This window comes from Linepithema humile, chromosome 6 (assembly GCF_040581485.1).
Source record: "Linepithema humile isolate Giens D197 chromosome 6, Lhum_UNIL_v1.0, whole genome shotgun sequence".
NCBI classification, from domain to species: Eukaryota; Metazoa; Arthropoda; class Insecta; order Hymenoptera; family Formicidae; genus Linepithema; species Linepithema humile.
Genome location: NC_090133.1, coordinates 8215371 through 8235874, shown reverse-complemented (window position 1 = coordinate 8235874; position 20504 = coordinate 8215371). Strand labels below are relative to the sequence as shown.

The following is a 20504-nucleotide window of genomic DNA, read 5'->3' as shown; positions in this document are numbered from 1 at the left end:
GAGGGATGCAAAGACCACCGGCGATGTCGGGCGAGGAAAGGGGGAGGAGGGAGGGGGGGGTGGGTGTCGCCTGGGACAGGTCAGCACACAGGGTCGTGCTTTTGTGTGTCGCCCGGAACTACGTTGGCAGCCCGAAATACATTTCGAGTGTGTCGCGGCTCGGTGGCCGCCGCCGCCGCCGCCGCCGCCCTCCGGCTTAATGAAATTCCGCGCGACATTCATACGTTATTAAGAAATGACTGTCGTCCTTTAAACGTTTTCGTTTCTCGCACGTCCGAGACATCGCACTCGCCGATGCGATTTCCCCCCCCCTCCCTCCCGCCCCTCCCATCCCACGCCGTGGAGAACGCTAGACCGATCTGTTTGTTTTTAAATGTTTTCGCAGCATCTTGGGCGTCGACCAAGTGGGTCAGAAGAACACTAAAGCTGTCATAAAGGGAATATATCTACGTGTGGGATGCAGCGGAAGTTCCATATCTCTTCCACTTACCAATTCTCCACTGAATTCGAAGTAGATGGAAGAAAGTGAAGTAAAAGAGAACATATGGCGCGACGTGTCATACACCTTATATAACTGTCAAATTTCCCGACAATCCTCTTTATGCGTGGCGACAGTCATATAAATTACCGATTTCCAAAGTTTTTTTTTCGCATTATCTTCACCTCTCTGCGAGCACAGTGATTTATCGCACAATCAATTAGACAAGCTGAACAATGGATTATGCAACTTTAACTCTTTCAACCGAAAGACGTATCATTTCCGAAACTTGAGACTTATGACTTGGCCGCAATTAGCGGTTAACGAGGGACGATTATTGCCCGCAAACAACCGACGTGATCCCGTAACGGAACTAATTGCCAACAATGCGCGTTAAACGTAATTAGGAGAAATGGAATTTGTGTGGTCGGACGCGGTACAACGACTTTTGACTTCTCGACATCAAGCCGCCGACGAATAAGCCGGATCGATCGAGCCGGCCGTCGCGCCGTGACATTTGCCGAAGTTTATTTGTACAATCCTAACCGGAAGTCAACTTTCTCGTCCGCATCGGTCGACGTTCGTGATATCGGCAAAAGCGTTTCCCTTAGCTTTTACTGATTTCCTCGAAAAGGCAGCTTTATCAAACTCTTTATCCATCTTTTCAAAAACACTAATATATGACTCAACATGACGTAAAAATTTATAATTCACATAACGTCAAGATGCTTCTCGTCACGGGGAATTATTTTTGTAACTCGACACGACACGGCTTAAAACCACGACGAAACTTCTGATTACGAAACGCCGAATACCGCCGTGGCATTTTCCGAACCGAAACATCCTATCCTCCGGATATCGTTATGGGATTCAAGCTTAATAAAATATGTAAGCTATTTTTCGTAGCGCGCATCAGGATATTAATATCACCGTCACGCGCCGTGAAGGCCGATAATGGGTCGGGGAGACTATTTTTATAAGCGTTGACGCAGACCAGCGAGCGCAATGTAACACGGATCGAAGCACTTCCCATTCGGCGGCGTCTGTAAATCATGACAGTCGCTGTACTTTCGAGCGGCGTTACGTTCGTACGGAGAGATTCGACCGTAATTTGCACGGATCGCGGACCAAGCTGCTGGAACACGAAAACGCTCGGCTGCGCTCTCTCTCTCTTCGTAGGTTAGAGGAGGGCGAAATGTCACGCGGGTTGAAGCGCATTACCATACGGTATGACCGTGAAGCCGTGCATAAGGCAATCGCGCGCGTCAGGCCCGAATTAATTATTCCCTAACAGCCCCGAGTGAGGTTCGCTCTCGTTCTCCTTCCGCTTTCCATCCGTCGTCTCTCTCCGTTTCTTCCTCTTTTTCTCTCTCCCCCCCCCCCGTCTCAATCTCTCCGATTGGAGAGACCCCTCGTGCCGTTACACTACGCGCGCGCCACGTGCATCGTCACGCTGCGACGCGTAAAAAAAGGTGTATTAGAGTAATTTCGCTTCTTTCGAGAGAAATAAACTGCTCGGGAGCGAGAATATATATATGTATATCACGCGATTCTGCCGCTCGTTTTAGCATCCCGCGTCCGTTGAGCGTTGCTCCTGCAGCACATTAGCGAATGATAAGCGATGAATTACGGACGCGAAGATGTATGAATCAAGTCATTTGCTGAATGAAATTCCAAAAGAAGGAGTTCAGCGTGTTCGACTGCGTATTAAAATTGGCGCGTTTCTGAAAGAGGGAGAGGCCGGCGCCGCGGATGCAAAGTGACGTGTCGACGTAGATTAGCCGCGTTCATGCGAGGATGATTAAGCCGGTCTTCGTGCACCCGTCAATTCGCTATCGGTGTTTTCGCAACGATCGCCGAAAATTATCGTCGATGCCGTTCACGGCGTAATAACAGAACTCTCAATTTCCCACGCTCGTTGGAATTCAGGCGAGATTACATCGTCACGCCCATCCTCGAGAGATAAGATTTTCTAACGACTTTATCCTTAACCCATACGTTTTTAACTCGGGGATATTAAGTCGAAAAAGCTGAGGAAAAGGGACGAGAGTGGAACGGTTGAGAAGGGGGGGGGGGAGAGGAGTGAAGGAAGAGTAATGACGGTAATATCGTGGAGCCCCTTCCGTACAGGCAGGTCGAGGGCCGCACGGAGGGCAAATTTTGGCGGATAGAGGGGCGAGAGGACTGGCAAGCCGAGGGCCGGGCGTTTGATGACGTCATCATCTGCTCTAATGCTCAGACATTACCGGGTTTAATTATTCGACGGCCCCGTCTCTCCGACCCTTTCGCCGTTCCTCCTCGCTTTTGCCGACGGTAATCGCTCGCACCCTTGCGTACCTTCCTCCTTTCGGCGAGAGAAGAGAGGAAAATAAAGGGAGCGAAAAGAGAGAGAGAGAGAGAGAGAGAGAGAGAGAGAGAGAGAGAGAGAGAGAGAGAGAGAGAGAGAGAGAGGAGAACGAACGCACGGAGGAAGAACTATCCAGTTATTTGAGCATGAAAAGAGCCGAAGTAGAATGAGGAAGGACGAGGGAAGGACGAGGTGCGGCGCGAGACTTTTTACGGCGTGTCGATGACGGAGATATCCCTGAAGATGATAATGAACGATTAACGTCAGTGTAATATTAGACGGCGTCTCGAAAGCACTGCAATGGCCGTCCCGTTTTACGGCTTCCACCAGCGAAATGTCGCTTTTCATTTCTGAAAGCGCTAATGAACGTTGACGCGCTCTGCAGGTGTCCGCGGAGCTTTGACAATTTTTCTACGGCTAATAAAGAATTATTTGTATTCAAATGGATGTAGGAAAAAAAATGTCAATTCCGTTCTTCTTGGAATTTTGAAAAATTGGTTGCTCGACGTGCACGACGTAACGATTTCGAAATGTTCGAATTGTCCGACGGTTCGTGGAAAAAATTGAGAAGATAATTTGTAGGTTTCATCACTTTTGTGACGTTCGCGGGCAGAATAACCATGCGTTCTTCATAAATTACATCGGCAATTTCATGCAACTCTGATGCGAGCCAGTATTGTATTCAATTAAAATAATAACTGTCGCGAGTAACGGTCCACTTTTCAGCGCGGGAGAGCATCAAATATAGATTCACGGTAATTACCGTTAATCAACAAGAATGGCGCAAATCGGTTTTTAATTAACGAGATATACGAAGCGCCGCGATGTCTTGTATCTCTCGATAAATGTATCATTAATGCGGATTGCTCGACGCTAATTTTTCGTATTTCATTTTGCACACCGCGAGAAGAAAGCCGCGTGCCGTCGCGGTGACACATTTCGATCGTCAAATTCCGAGTCGGGCTTCAAATCCGCCGCCCGCTTCCCTCGCCGAACCACGCGGACGTGACGTAATATCTCCCCCGATAATTCTTACACCAAAACTCACGAAGCGACCTGGGCGCTTTTCACGGTCATAAATCCATCAGTTCTAACACTCGGGATATTGATTCTGGGTCGTACCTTGGTCAGACCATCCCGGTGTATGGGTGCGCGAGAGGACGATCGAGCGGAGGAAAAAGGTTGTACGTGCTCGATCATGGTGCTATCTGGGCCGCTTCAACGATTGAATAACGGTGCCGTTTTCGCGTTCGCGAGAGCTCCGCGCGTCCGATCGCGATTCCGCTCGTGTTCGCAGACACGTCGCGTCGCGGCCCGATTAAGATTATATAATATATCCGCAAAGGGAGAAAGAGAGAGAGTGTATGTGTGTGTGTGTGTATGTGTGAGTGCCGTGACGCAACGTCCGCCATTGGAGACGCCGGGGGAATAATTTACTCTTGGAATACCCATTTTGCGGCCGCGGTCCGGAGGATTTCATATCCGTCTGAGACGTCTGATAACGACGAGCGATGTCGTCGAGAAAGCAGGGAAGGGGAACGGCCCGTTCTCGCAGAGAAAGGGAGAGAGAGAGAGAGAGAGAGAGAGAGAGAGAGAGAGAGAGGGACGCGGCCGTCGCCCCCGCGAAATATTATAGCACCCGCGTCATTTCCGCGCGCTGATTGGAAATTGTCACCTGCCGCGGAACTATCTCTGCTCGATTGCCCGCGCGGATATTAGCCGGAAGCGCGGCCGCGCCGCGCGGCACGAAAACTTTTTGATTGCGTTTCGCAATCCGCGAAGATCTCGCGCCGCGCCGGGTGAGATCGGGACGCTGCGGACGTGCTGCGCCGACGTGTGCGCGTGTGGCGAAATAGATACCGCGTACGCGGTATCTGCTCTCTGTTTCTGCTACTTTGATGAACGGCGTCCCGCGGTGCGCGGGCCCGCCGACGCACGGGAACCGACGCGGGCGTCGTTGATAATGATGCATCACCGCGCGAGGACGAGCCGGTATCCGCGCGGGGGTCACTGAACGCTCTCACGGACTGTTCTTTTTCGACTCTTTCATGAATTTCACAGTCGGACGGCAAGCCGGCGGTATCTTTTTCGCACAGCCACGAAAATCTATTTTCCGCGCTGAAAACCCACCGTCAGATTTAATGTCGCGCGGATATTATTTACGACTTTCGGTCTTCAATTCCCGACACACAATCTTATCTTTTTATTATATATTACGTATTTTTTTTCTCGCGAATGGAAGGTAACAAATTTTTCGAATGAATTTTTCTGATTTACCGCCACGGCGAAAGTGTGATTTTATCTCTCGAAATTTGAGAAACGTCTTCAAACGAAGATAAAGCATAAAATGTTGTAATAAAAGAATATTTCGGAGCAGATTGTATCGTATGAAACGAAGATGAAGCCGTGTGCTTCGATCACCCAGAGTTTTTTTTTCTTTTTTGCGAATGTATAAAGCATAAGGCACTACAGAGAACGGAGTGTGTATACACGGCGGATCTGGTAGACGACTACACATTGTGTCTACAAGTGTTTATCGATATCTCGCCGGAATAAGCTATACATGATAAAATCACATATTCGAACGCGTATGAAAGATTCATATATTCAAACAAACTCCGCGCGACCCTATTTTCGCTGAAGACAATCCTGGACACAATTCTCGTTATCTTCAATGTGCAACGATGCGGAATCCGCAGCGGCATATTATATCGAGCCGTAGACGATGAAATCCATGCAGAAGAATTTAATATCGTATCATCTACATTTAATCTTGCCCAAGACTCACGATAAATTCCAATAAAATCCCGATCAGAATTTCACGACGCCGGGAGAAAAATGTTTCTTTAATAGCGTCGCCGCGGCGCGTAAAATAGAAGCTCGTGGAGTCGCCGCGGTCTGTTGCGATCGCGGAGAATAATATAAATGCGGGACGCGCAAACACGCATTAATTCGATCTCGTTGAGCCTGAAAAACATGCGATCGGATTTTTGGTCGTGTAAAGTGCGGCGCGGCGGTAGCGCGACGCGGCCGACCGTTCGCGCGCGAGTCGCATTGATTTTCAACAAGCGCAGACCAAACTCCACGCGCCAGTCCCTCTGAAAATACACGTACGTACTTACCTACACATTACGGATGCAGCCGGTTGCACACGTGCGCACGAGAGAGGACAGTTTGAGTAGGCAGCTGCATTTGCGGACGAGGTGGTGGAGCGTATCCCTGTCGAGTGCTTTGCTGCAGAAGAGTGTTTCACCACCAAAAAGTCGAAAACAGTCGAGCGGTAGTTCTAGAAACGTGAAAAAAAAAAGAATATCCTCGATTAATTTTGGACGAATGACGAGAATGAATATTTATGACTGAATCCCGATTATATTCGATAAAATTAATTGATGTATTTTTTCGCAATTTATTTGATTTATAAAACTGTGATAAATTTTTTCGCAATTTCGCACAAAAAGAGATTCGAGCACACATTCATGTAAGACGTGTGTATTTTGAGTATTTAAAAGAAATTGACGAAGAAATATCCCCGTATCTCAATCAGTTTTCTGAGATTAGTGACCCATCGATCGATTAAACCACGAATAGACGTAACCGCGAGCTAATCAACAAAGGATACGTCATCGTGGCACATATGTGTTTGCATGTTGACAATTCGTGGGGGAATCGAATGGTTGTTTAGATCGTGGTTAGTAACGATCGCCCGCCGGGGAAGAAGGAATCAAACGGTGGCTAATCAAACGAGCACGCGCCGTGATTCAACGCGATTATCGTTATCCTCCGTTCGCTCTGCTATTAGTGCAGTGATCAAGGGGAATCGTTCCGTGCCGTTAATAGCGGCACAATTTGACGTATTTTAATTGCTTCATCATCTCCGATTCAAATTATTTATAAGAAAAGAACAAGTTTGGAAGTAAATTTGAAGAAACATTTGCGCCTTGAAAATAATTTTGACCACTATACATCTTTGCATTTTTCCTAAAAGAATTCCTTCCAGAAAGCGCATGATTAATTTCTCTATTTCATTTGTAAGAAAATCTCATGTCTTACATACAGTGACCGATTCAATTAGCGCGAACGCGCCAAATTAATTTCGCGTCATTGCGAATTATCGCCAACAATTATCTCCGTTACGAGGAAGGCCGATTAGAGACGCCCCGAATTAGCGCGCTAATTCGCCCCAATATTTTTCAGCACCAGGTGTAGCACTCGCGCGCGCAAGAAGTGCCCAAGAGAATTCGCAGGGCACGGCTAGTTTCTCGCCCTCGCTTCGCCGTTCCACGCCGCCCCGGAACGGAGGATTTATGACCCCTACCGATAATTCTCCGTTGCTCCTTTTTGGAAATAAACGTCTCCTTCTCTCTCCCATCGGCCGCACTCGACGGCGGCGGCGGCGGCGGCAGCGAATCGAGAAACGGGATGGACGTCAGCAGCGGCGGCGGCGGCGGCCTCGTATTAATCACTCCGCCGCAGACAGAGCGCGTTACACGGTGGCAGATAACGTTATCGCGCCGGTTTCTATTACGCCGTAACACTTTCCGAAGCGAAGGGGCCGGGGCCGATAGTGGTCGGCAAGGCGCGTTCGTTCGTCTGCAATTTATGAATGTACTCGCTTACATATTCGCCGGCCGCGCTGCTCTCTATCTGATTTTTCTTCACGGTTTTCTTTCTCGAATTACACGATGACCGACTATTCCCGCGACGTCGCAAAGAGATGTATAAGTCGTGTTGGTTCTTAAAATTCGGAAGGAGTTGCTGCGAAACACGCTGCATCGAGAATTATAAACATCGTAAGGTCGATCTCTTTCTGACAGTGTGTTTGTTGTTTTAAATTCTCACACAATAATATTATTGGCGAGATGCTGCAGGAAATAATTTCGATGAAAAATAGAAATTCTTATCGATAAAAATGATATATATTGAACTAATAATTTTTACAAACTATTATCTGCGGTTAAAAAAAGCGAGCAAGTTATTATATTTCTGCGCAATGTTGCAATTTTTCTGAAATCAATATCATTGCTTTTGTAGGGAAGCTTATATAAAAGTATCAATGTTTCCAATCCGCTTATAAATTAAAGAACATTGTATAAGTTACAGGATCAATACGTATAAATAGGATCAATACTTCGTTTTACACAAGTTACAATTATTATACCTGCATCAATCTCTCTTATCACGTTTCGATGGTCGCCATAAGGCGACTATAGAAACGTCGATATTATTGCTTACATTTCTGCCTTTAAAGCAGAAAAACTGATCGCGTCGCGACGCGGTAAAAATGTGTTAGCGCCGTAACGCATCATTACCGCACTACATCCAACGAAAACGACGACAAGTCGTCGCTCGCGCTCGCTGCCGGCAGGCAGCGTGGAATTTACGCCGTCGAAGATATTCATGGCTCGTTGGCGAGTTTATTTTACTCATAAATTATGCCCAAGTATTCCGGCAGTCGTTCGCGTGGCACGAAAGGTTCTCGGTCTTCGCTGCGCGCGCCGTATAAAAGAGAGACGCTGCCGCCGCGGATGCCGACGCCGTTGCGGTTCAACAAATACTTCAAGCCCGCGAGAGCCGCCGTCAGACGCGCCGAGCTCGTAATTTACACCTTCGCCTCCCAAGAGAATGAGCACGGATGTTATGGCCGCGCCGATCACGAGCTTCCCCGTTCCGCCCCGCCCGCTGACTTTATCTTCCCCACGGCGCGATAAAAGCTTCTTTTCTAAATAATCCAACGTTTTTTCATGTCAAATGGGAGGCTCCCTTCGGCGGAGTTGGAGACGACTCTCGAGAACGTCGCACTGTCTCTCCGCTGCATCGATAATTGAAAAGTTCGAGGTGAGACGGTTCCGAAACTTGCACCGCGACGGATTAATACAGCTCGCGGGGAACTTGACGATTGCCGAATCGTCGAACCGAGCTAACATTTTCATAGAAATGTGCAAATTTACACGACTTACTTTTAGAACGTACATTTCTATTCCTTGTTTTTCATCCCACATAGCATGCCGCATATTTAATCCGATTAATGTATTATGTGTTTATGAATGTTTATGAAAATCCTTCATACCCTGTTTTGATACAAGTGAGTTATTGAGATTATTCGTAATTTGAAATTTGCAGTGTTTCCACGTATGTATACAGGTGAACGCAGAATGTTGACACCATGTGTATACATTGTTAAACGAAAACAAATAATTCACAATCGCAAGCAGCAATCGTCGCAGAATTGAGTGACGGGTAGTTTTTGCGTCTCGCATTCCGAACGCGATTATCCGTGAATAATCGCAATTTCACACGTTAACTAAGAATGCCGAGCATCCAAACGCCGTCGAAGCAAGAGAGAGAGAGAGAGAGAGAGAAAGAGAGGACGAGGTGGGGGGGCCCGGCAATAAATCGGCGGTTCTCGAGTGCCCCGCGGGAATGAACTGACGAAAATATAGCGGCGGGCCGCAAACTACGAATTGTTAGTTACTGCGCGCCGCCGTAAAATATATGAGCCGGCGGCCGTTTGCGAAGTGGGATATGCCCGCAAAACCCCGAAGGGCCGCGAAAAACGAAAGCCTACCTCGAAAATTCGACACCTCGAATCGCGGGTATAAGCCTCGAGTACAAGCGTTCCCTGATTGCCGAACGCGGCAATCTAATTGCTAACCGCACGAAAACAGTGACTTCTGCACGAAATAGAAAAAAAAAAAAAAAAAAAAAAAAAACATATCTTTTATTTTATTTTTCGCTTACCATATCGAATTTTATTTTGAAAGCAAAATTCGATAGGTTTCTTCGCGAGAAACAAGGAATATTGCATGACGTTATTGAGATTTTTTTTTATAACAAATTGATATCCATTTACATTACGTTATTCTTGAAGCGAGCATCTGGCCTACAAATAGACGAAATAAAGAGTGTGAATCTTTTGTAAAAATTTTGGAGTAAAACATTCGACAAAATTCTCATACAGTTCCCGATATGAATTCGACCTGATTCTCGTGGGTGAAAAATAAAACTTCGTATTCCAACCTATCACTAGTAGCAGCAGTGAATAATTTAACAGAAGTGGGGTACCGTATCGAATAGAAAAGTTCGGCATATGTGTGGTATTCGCTTGATCACGCGAGTTACATTGTTATTTTCGGCCTCTATACGCCAAACCCATTTACCGATGGCCAATGAGTGGAATAATTTTTATTTTTACCGTCAATTTGTATGGAATGTCGAGATACGTGTAATGGACGACGTAGACAACGTTCGCGAGATTCGGCAGATACGTGATTGCGATGCAATCGTAAAAATATAGCGCAGAAATAATTCCATTGTGTACCTGTTGCGATATCTCGCGAATCTAAATTAATTTCGCCTAACAAACACAGTAATCAACTGCATTCAATTACAAGGCTTACACAGGCTAGTACGTATCTGCTTTCCGTCATCAAATAAATTTCTCACTCATATTGCGAAGTTATTTTCAGCTTTTTTAATTTTTTCTAGGTCAGAAAGCAGGTCATCAAACGGGTTATATTTGGTGTATCGCGCTCTCTTGGTACGAAATCGAATTTTATTTTTATTCGTTAATAATAATATTGAATCTGCAATAGACAGCGCGGAGAAATATTTCAAGAGTGTGTATTAATTTTAATTCCCAGCTCGGAGATCGAAACGTTCTCCGTCGCGCGAAAGAAAGAACGAGTTTCGTCGAGAGTCGCGACTTGGATTCCGTCGCGAAGCACTCGACGTTTTCACTCCGCACACTATTATTTCGTTGTTCTTTCGCTCGAACTTTTCGCGCCGCTCGTTCTTTCGGCTCTTCGTAATATGCAGCGCGCTAAACGCAGTTACTAATTATGACGCGGCGTTAAGTTGAACGGGGTTTGCGCTCGCACCGGGCGAATAGCCGTGGAGGGGGGGGGGGAGGCCTCACGAAGATGATAATGGCCATCAGAATTCTAGCGACGTGCCATTAGGTAAATTGTGAGAAATACCGTGAATCGCGGCGTCGACTCGCGCAGTCGGGCCACGTTCGAATTCTCACGAGCGCAACCGAGAGACGGGAAACTTGTGCCGGTCGATTCGATTAAATCGCGGATACTTAATCAAAGCGGATGTTAATGTCGCGTCATTACGCCCGTCGCTGCTCGTTTCGGTCAATAAGACTTCTCTCGTAATACGTAAGTTCCAACTATCGCAGTTCTAAACTATACGAAAGTGTCTCTCGGAATTGTTAGCGCCGATTCAGCGCGACGCACGTGCTCTCTCTGTATGTAACGTTCGTTAAAGAAGCGAGACTCCACCGCTGATTTTTTCCATCATTCCGTTGTATTAGTCTTAATTATGTTTGCATCGCTAACTTCGGTAGCGTCGAATATGCAAGTAACCGTATCGCAGCGGCGTGGAGCGCTGCTTTCGGAAAATCTGTTTTCCGCGTCGCGGAATCCCCTTACGATACCCGGGCGAGTTCGATAATTGCATAGACTCAATCACGCGCGCTATTCGCGGCCGAATATCTGCGCCACGGGACTGTAATAGAATTCGTTCTTGAAAAAAGCTCGTTAAAACGTTAAATCGCTCGGTCTCGCTGCGTTCCGTCAAAAATCGGGGTATCTCGGGGCAGCGTATCCCGAAAAGTTTCGACAGGGCGAAAACGACGGGGGGGGAACAGGCAGACACATGGGCGGGTCAGCGAGAGAAAACCGCGGCCCTGTTCGCGCGCAACCCTTCCTCTCTCCCTCTCTCTCTCCCCCTCGGCGTTTATATCCCCGGATTGTATTTCTCGATCGTTTCGCGCATCGCAGCGCCGGCCGGCGCGGATTTCGCGGTCCGTCGACACCGACCAACTGCCCCCACCGCCGCCGCCGCCGTCGCCATCCGACGCAAAAAGGGCGGGCAACGTTATATACAATGTCTATTTATTCGCCGACAAATTCAATGGAACCTCGCTTCGAGAGCCACCACCATCACCGGTGATCTCCGCGCCCGCATACTCCCCAACAGCCCCTTCTCTCTTTTTTTTCCACTCTCTTACTCTCTCTTTCCGTTTATCTCTCGCTATCGCGCGCTCTCTCCAGAGCACGCACTTTCCAGCTTGACTAGCGCACAGTTGACAGCGGCGGATCAGTGGCGTTATCTTTATATATGATTCTGCCATCTCTGTGAAGAGACAACCACGAAACGCGGGCGACTAGAAATGAAACGAGAGAAACGCCAACGCGTTCCGCTCGAGCGTTTTCCCAGAAACTTTGAATTGTCAATTTTCTGTTATTATCACATATCCCAGTTGCGCGCGTCCCTGTTTACAACGAGAGAGAAAGGGAGAGAGAAAACGGGTCGGGGGAAAACACGAGGATGTTTCGGACAACGCGCGGTGACCGGAAGCGCGATTCGGCGCCTTCCCATGTCGGCTACACGGAGTAATGCCTTCCGGCGCCGCGCCGAGAAGCGATTACGAAGTCCGGCCACTTGATTTCGGATCGAAAGAATCCAATCGAACCGGCGGCGCATTGGCCGTTTCGCGCGAAATTGCTGCCGCGAGAAATTGCACTCGTGCCCTTCGTTTTTTGAGCCTTTTCGTGGCGGGTCGTCGGTCCGGTGACCGAACTCCGATGGATTTGTCAGGACGCCGATATCGAGAGCCGCGGCGACACTTATTACTCTCGATCGGGGAGCTTTAAAAATTCGATATTTCAACAGTAATCTCGGAGAGACCGGCAAAATGAAAATACCTTATCGGGTCTGATATAATTTGGCTATTAGAATGGCAATAAGAAGATTCGAGAGAATGCGCCCTTCATCCGCGATGGTTTTATGTGGCGCGACATCGTTCTTCTCGCTTCCATATTTTTACGATAACTTTCGTTTACCATAATATTCTCAAAGTCGATATCCCCATTCAAGCAGACGTTCCCAAGTGTATGAAATATTGTGTCGCTAAGACGCCATTAAAATATCGACACTTTTGTCGAAAGGATATTTTCATTCCACGTTACAATCAGAGCTCGTATGCAAAAATTTTGAGATCACTTGTCAGAAATGCATTACGCGATGCACAGCGGAGCGAAAGAGTCGGTCGCCATAAAAATTCCCTCGAATTAAACGGCCACATCTTTCATAAAAGCTTCCCCCGTGTGCATCGGTCGCGGTATTGTTCGCGAGCATCTTGCGCGCACGACAAAATAAAAATTCCGCATCGAAATCGGGTCGAATATAATGGACCACGCGTGTCGGCCATGCTTCCGAAGTAATTGCCTCTGGATCGCGAGCGTCGAAGGAACGTGTCAGCTGCTGAAACCTGAAACTCGCCCATGATGTATATACGTACGGACACACGTGGAGGTATATATACTTGCGATATGTACGTATACACGTACAGGAAGCCGGTGCGCGCACACGTACACACACGCGCGCGCGCGCACACACACCAGTCCGGCACGACGAAAGTAGCGATTGCACGCGATACGCGTGCTGAAACGAAATGGCCCCGACGGAAGCGCTATGTATCACCGACCGCCGGCCATATCACCGGATCCACGCCGGTCACACAAAATAGAACAAATTTCTCGACGCGATAGCGGAGCTTCGTGTAGAATTGTTCCGCTCTGTTTGCAACGTTACGCCGTTATTTTATACTTTTCGCCGATAAAGCTTAATTCGCCGAAAAGTATTCTCCAGCGAGATCCATCGGCGGCGCGACCGTGCGATAACCGGCGCAGAACCCCGCGATGCCGTCCGGCGTTATCTCTTAAAGCCGTGAAACCGCCGGCAGACGGCGTCGCGAGGGGTGAAAAAAGTGCAGCGATAAAATTTTTGAACTTGAATAGATCGCTTTTGTGCAGATCTTGCCTTTCACTCGCCGCCGGCCATTATTCTCATCGCAACTTACGCCGCTCGGTGTAATAAATGGCTGACTTGAAGATCGCCGTTGACGTACTCGCGTTTCCCACGCTTCATTTGTCACCGGCAAGCGAGTGAGCCGCTCTTCTCTCTTCCTGGGATTTTCAGAACCGACTCGAGCATCGAATTCACTCGTTCTCGTCTTTCGACCCGGATGTCACATACGTCCACTAATGATCCACGGACATTCCCGAAACGTCGTCCTTCCAGTGTCACTCGTAATTACTAATTTTGCAACGGCCGAGATAATTCGGTGGGCGAAATGCGGCCGTTTCTCCGAGACCCGGGATATAATTTCATTAAATCTTGATTGAGCTCGGCACGACGTTTGCATCATGTAGCGCGTTCCGCTCTGATAGTTTGACACTGCGGCGGCATGTTAACTCGACAATGGTCTCTGAACAGATTTTCTCAGCGGCTATTTCGGGCGACAAGATAGACCGCGCGGCATTATGGTCCCTCGCATCGAATAGATTATATCTCCTATATGCGGAACCCCCGTTTAATATACTGATTAAGCCACCTATTATACTCCTCGATCAAAGAGGCCATCACGTATAAACAAGATTAAGAAGCCGAAGCGTTGAAAGTTTAGAGATATTACAGCGTATCTCGATACATAAACTGTACGACTTTTGCGTTGAAAATTTTTCAAAAATCAAGTGTTTAAAAACGTAGCGTCCTTTCAACATGGCACGCCATCCGCTGTCATTTCACCGGAACCAATCATTTTCCAAGTTGCCTCCCAAACGAAAAATTATTTCCCTAACGGGCGGTTGCGCGCGAGCATACGCGTAGACGCGTAGTCCCGATTCCGGCATTGTCGGAGGCACTCGTAACCTCATTTAGAAACCCTTCGTGCCGCGGGTAAAAAGCATCCGATGTTACAGTAACAACGATAAATCCACTTCGCAGCGAATTCGATGGTGACGACGCCGCGGGGTCGATCGAGAGTGAGAAAGAGAGGGACAGAGGGAGAGAATGACGACGGGGGATGCTTCGTGTCGAGGCAGGCGTTAACGGTTCGGTTGTTCGGTCGCGATAAATCAACAACTGTCGACGGCTGGGCCCACGGCAAACAGCGCGTCGCAATTTCAGCGGCGATGGATGCCGAAGACGACGACGAGAACGACGACGACGACGACGACGAAATTAAATACGATGTTGCATTGTGTGCAACGCCGCCGCATCGCGAGAGCCCGCACATAGACATAGCGAGAGTAGTATTCCAGCGGCGCGGCGCTCCGAAAAGAATGTTTTCTTCCTACGGCGCTCTCTCGCCGGACGAAATAAATTGATTTCTCCTATCTAGCCGGGCTGCGTTATCAAATTCGCTGTATTATCCGCCGCTGGAGATACCGTCGGTACGTGGAGCCAGTGATATGGCCCTCTAATAGGTTCCGCTGTGTGCGTGATACATTGGATCGTTCCATTAACCAAATTATCGTGCTCTATTTTGCATATCGCGCGATACGAAAGATATTTTCCTTGAATTTATAAATATTGAAAGTATATTGGAAGATACTAAAGCTCGTTTGAACTTTTCAAGAACTCTTCGCATTCATTTAAAAATCTTTCTTATGATTCATTAATATAAAACATTGCCGAACCGTGTATAAGTTACGAGTAACTTAACGCGCGCAATATGGAATTAACTTTCATTGTTGTTAAACAACGGCGACACAACTTGCTATGCATTATGCAAAAAGTGCAAATTTTTCTGAACTTATAAAGTGTCGAGTTTGTCCCATTAAAAAAGTAAAGCGGAATAACTGCACTCAAAAAAATAATCTTGCAATAATAGCTAAAATTTTCTAGGTGTAAAAAATTAACTAAAACAGATAAATGATTAGCAACTGTTGTGATATTGCATACGTAATTACTTAATCAGTTTAGATGACAGAAACAGAATATATATCTGTATTGTTTGTGAACTTTAAAAAGAAAGTTTCTCTAAAGCGCCTATCTATATAAGATCAATCACGTGTTAGATCATGCAATGAATAACATTTAGCAATGGTACCTAAATTTTTCAGAAGCTATTGCTAGAACATTACTGCTATAAATTCTATATGTGACAAACAATGTTTTCACAGATACGAAAAATAGCGATACATTCTTGTTGCGATATCTAGAAATCTAACTACATCAGCGAAATATTTTTTTGAGTGATGTTTTTTATGCTTTTTCCTACATGTTTACAAATATTAAAAAATTTAACGTGACGATATTTATTGTCACAAAACATACATTTGTTCGAATATTCGGTTATTTTGTACAAAATTGTCACAATCTCTCTTTAGTTATGATCTTTAATAATATGAACATTATGTTTGTTTCTTGCGCATATTCGAACTTTCACTTTTTACAGGATTATTCAAAATTATTTCATAAAGTCATATAAAATGTAGACGTGCGAACTTTTCTAAAGATATTAACACAAGCATTGTAAAAAAGAACTAAAAGAATATACATTTCGTACATGGATTTGAGAAATAGTGTCTTCTTGTGCACAAGAAAACAATACATCTATGTCCAGCTGCGACATATATAATCCTCCAGTTCTTTCTTAAGACAGTTGTTACAGATTTGCGAAATGTTCTAACGTTTACTTTTTTCACGATAATACTGTACAAAAAAGTTATATTGTTATGTTTAATTGCAAAATATATAACCAATAGTTTCTTTCTTCAAATACTGAGTGAAAGACGTAGACATATCTGTTTTAAGCTGCAGAATGCGATTCGATAAAATTTACATAAACATTTCTAACATATATTTCGAACAAGTACTAATTATTTGTTTGTCATTTTATGTATGTACTGAGTACGTCACTCGAAGATTCGTCATTAGAGATAAAATTTGTTGTATTCATGAACTCGGTTTAGTTTTTATAAATGTAGTAACACAGTATTTGATTTTAAAGCATTATTTAAAGAATATTATGTTTTAAAGTAATAACTATATTTTATATAATTAGACTATAATTATATACATATAATATAATATATAATATATAATTATATTATAATATATAATATAATATAATATATAATAACATATAATATATAATAAGACTATAATTATATACATAATATATAATTTTAAACAATTCTGTTAAATTATAAATTTATAAATATATATGTATTTAAATTTACCAATGTTATACATTTATAAACACAAAACCGATATGCGACAAATAAATCAAATTATACGTTAATGTCTTCATGTAGTTCAAATCACTCAGGTCCAAGTCAAGACTGTCGTTATTGCTGGTCATGAGATGCTACTTAAAAACGTCGCTACCATCATTTCCATTGTCCAATGTAGATAAATCTGTATAAACATTTGTAATATATTAAAGCAAATATTAATTATTTGATTTTTGTTGTTTTTATCATAGTTTGATTGAGTACACAACTACAAGAATAAAGTTTTATGACAAATATTACTAATCAATCATAATTAATAAAATATGATTAAAACTTACGATCGTTTTTCTTTCAACTTGCGTAGCTTGTCGACGGTTTAGCTTGGTCGTGTACTGTCATTTGTGTCAAATGTATTTGACGTATTTTTTCCCGTTCCTCTGGATGTGTAGATGTTATGTGGTTTTCTAAATTTTCCGGGGTCCATTCAAAGTTTACTTTATTTTTACATAAAATACAACTTGCAACTTTTACATTCTGTTTCACGTATTTAAGTGCCCAATGAGAAACAAATTTCAGTTCATGTGAAAAATCATGTATGTGAGGTAGTTTTTTTTGACATATGATGCATTCTAGATTTGTTTTATCTAATTTTAAATCATTTATGTACCTTATATAATTCCACTGAAATTCGTCGAAGATATCAGGTGTATTTTTTTCTTCTTCAAGCGAGTGAAGAGCACTATGCTTGTTCTTCATGTGTTCCAAAAATTGTGTATGTGTGATATATGGTATTTTGTGTTCGCAAAATTTACATTGTGCTCGAAAATTTTCAGCATTTATATAACATTTTTTCCACCATGTGTATACAATGTAATGTGTGTTCCATGTAATTTCACGACTCCACAATAAGTCTTCTTGTTTTATTGCATCCCATATTTCTTCATGTACATTACTTACATGAAGTTTTAATTCATAAATTTTCGCCGTCAGGGTTACATTTTCTCCACAAATCGTACATGTCACATTATCTGTGTTTTGTCTTGCGTATTTGAAAGTCCAATTTTTATATTTACCTGGTTCTAGACCGCCTGTAAAATATTTTTCTACATGATTTTCTGCTTCGTCACGTGGCATCGTTTTATCACATCTCATACATTGTACTTCATCTGTTGAATCTGGTTTCGTAAACCTTAAATATTGCCAGGTTACGCTACGTGCCTTCATTTTAGTGTCTTCAGCGTCGTGAATTACTTCATGTTTATTCTTCATATGATTCTGAATGGATCTAGTCTGGACATACGCAAGTTCTTCGTTGCAAAATTTACATTCTGTTAGAAAATGCACAGGCTTTCTATAACATTTATTCAACCAATAGTTGTTTTCAATTTGAAATTCCCAAGTTTGTTTATATCGTTCCTCTATTAAGTGGCTCTTTTCTTCATGTTCTTTTAAGATGTGCTGTTTCATTTTACTAATGTCTACAATAAATTCTCTTTTTGTATCATTTTTACAAAGCTTACATGTAGCAGAAAAATCTCTACTTTTTCTCAAATATTTCCAACCCCAAGTTTCATTTTGACGTCCTAAATCTCGTTCTAGTTTTGAATGCTTTTTTACGTGTTCCGATAAATTTTCATTTTGTGAAAAATTCTTTGGGCAAATATCACATATAATACATGCTTTGTCTTTTTTTGTTGTTAGTCTAAAATATTTCCACTCCATGTTATCCTTCTCATTCTCTTCATGATGATAACAATCTAAATGCGCCTCAAATATGTGCTTCTTAAATTCAGAATATTTTGTAAAGTTCACGTATTTTAAAATCTCTTTGCATGATGGTTCTAGACACTGTACTCGAAAATTGACCGTTTTAGTAAAACATTTCTCTACCCAGGGGTGCTTTTTTTGAATTCGCTCTTCAAAACTCATTGTGATCTGATCTGTATGATAGAACGTATTTAACTGAACATGATGCGAGCATTACTTCGTTGAAAAGTGTCTAATAGAGGAGATCGAGGAAAGAGACGTACAGTTTTTCTGTTTGTATGTAAATACTGACAGCCTTCAAACCTACCTACCTACCTAACTAGTTATCAAGACAAGCGGTAGGATCCGATGCAAAATATGTATTGTAAACGATTTTGAGAGAGTAAGAACGCTTTCGCGTGTGATAGAAAGAGAGTGGGAGGGAGAGAGCGAGAGAGAGCGAGAGAGAGCGAGAACAATGATATGGTGGAGAGTAAAAGAGCAGAGAGAAGCATTACATTTCGTTCGTTACGCAGATAAATAATGTTTTGGGAAATAATGTACAAAAAATTAATGGAGATTATAGTCAATATAATTAATATTATGATCTATATTACAGACTGCATCGATAAAATATGAGCATTTTTCTAATTTATTGATATGTAAAATATATAAAATATAATATGGCACTTGATATATATACATTGCAGAAATATAAATCCTTACATGCCTGTTTTTTCATCTCTCTTATATTTTAAATACGCCACCATCGCCATTATCGTCATTTCTTTTGTTTTGTAGTGCAATATACTCCAAATTATTGGTGTGATTTTTATATTTTATTCTGTTGTTAATTACTTCATAGCTACAGTTTTCAAGGTCTTAGATTTAAACACTAGTATATATATTAAAATAGACAATTATTTAATATTTCAAATTTGCTATAATTTACTGTCTTTTATTGTTTGTGAGTAAAAAGCATTTTTCCATTTTTGTAACATAGAAAATATTTAGATAAATAAGAAAGTAGATAACAAATATAAATTTTTATAATAAAATACATTGACCGCAAAAATCGGCCGGAAAGTTAAATTAATTCCGATCACTCTTATCAAATAAGAACAAATCGTAATTCTGCTTATTTAACTTGATAATTAAACATATCTTTTTTTCTTCTATTTTAGGAAGCGTAATAAATAGTTGTGTAACGTAATTAAATAAAACATGGGTTTCTTATATATATATATATATATTTTTATGTATATATATTATAAATGTTATAATTATTATCACATGCTTTATGTATCTGTGTGAATATATAATCAATCTCAAATTATGTTTGAATAATTACATAAATCTCCAAATATGCGTTATTTCCACGTGCAAATCTATGTGCCAAAAGCTCATTTATAACGTAAATCATAACATTAAATTCGTAAAAGATTCGTGAAATTTTTAAATAAGCGTAACGTTAAAATAATAAAATGATATAATTTTTTACTTGTAATCCCTTAGATACAACATTAATTTTATAGTTGAGGAATTTTTAAATAGGGATAACATTAAAATGATATAATCTGTTACGTGCTAGAGTTATTTTAGAGATATCATTAAATTCGTTATCGAAAAATTTTTAAATAAGCTTAAAATGATTAAATAATACAATCTAGTATGCTTATAATATTTTAGAATATTGATACATTATTTATTGAAGATCCAAATATAGATGGAACTTTTACACTGATAATATATTGTAAATTATAATATATTGCAATAATTTGTTGAAATATTGAACATATGTCCGGCGGTATTCGTACTTTTTTTTTTGTATAGAAATTTTTATACTTTTATCACTCAAAAAAATGATCTTGCAATAATAGCTAAAATTTTCTAGGTGTAA

The 20504-nt window shown here is 42.7% G+C and overlaps 1 protein-coding gene across 1 annotated transcript in view; it reads right to left on the bottom strand.

The window, feature by feature from the left end:
- Positions 1-20504, bottom strand: part of STUB1 (STIP1 homology and U-box containing protein 1) — a 215695-nt gene that overhangs the window by 101309 nt on the left and 93882 nt on the right. Inside the window, exon 4 of the mRNA XM_012377447.2 lies at positions 5948-6111. The gene's annotated coding sequence lies outside the window, so the exon portion shown is untranslated. The remainder of the gene's footprint in view (positions 1-5947; positions 6112-20504) is intronic.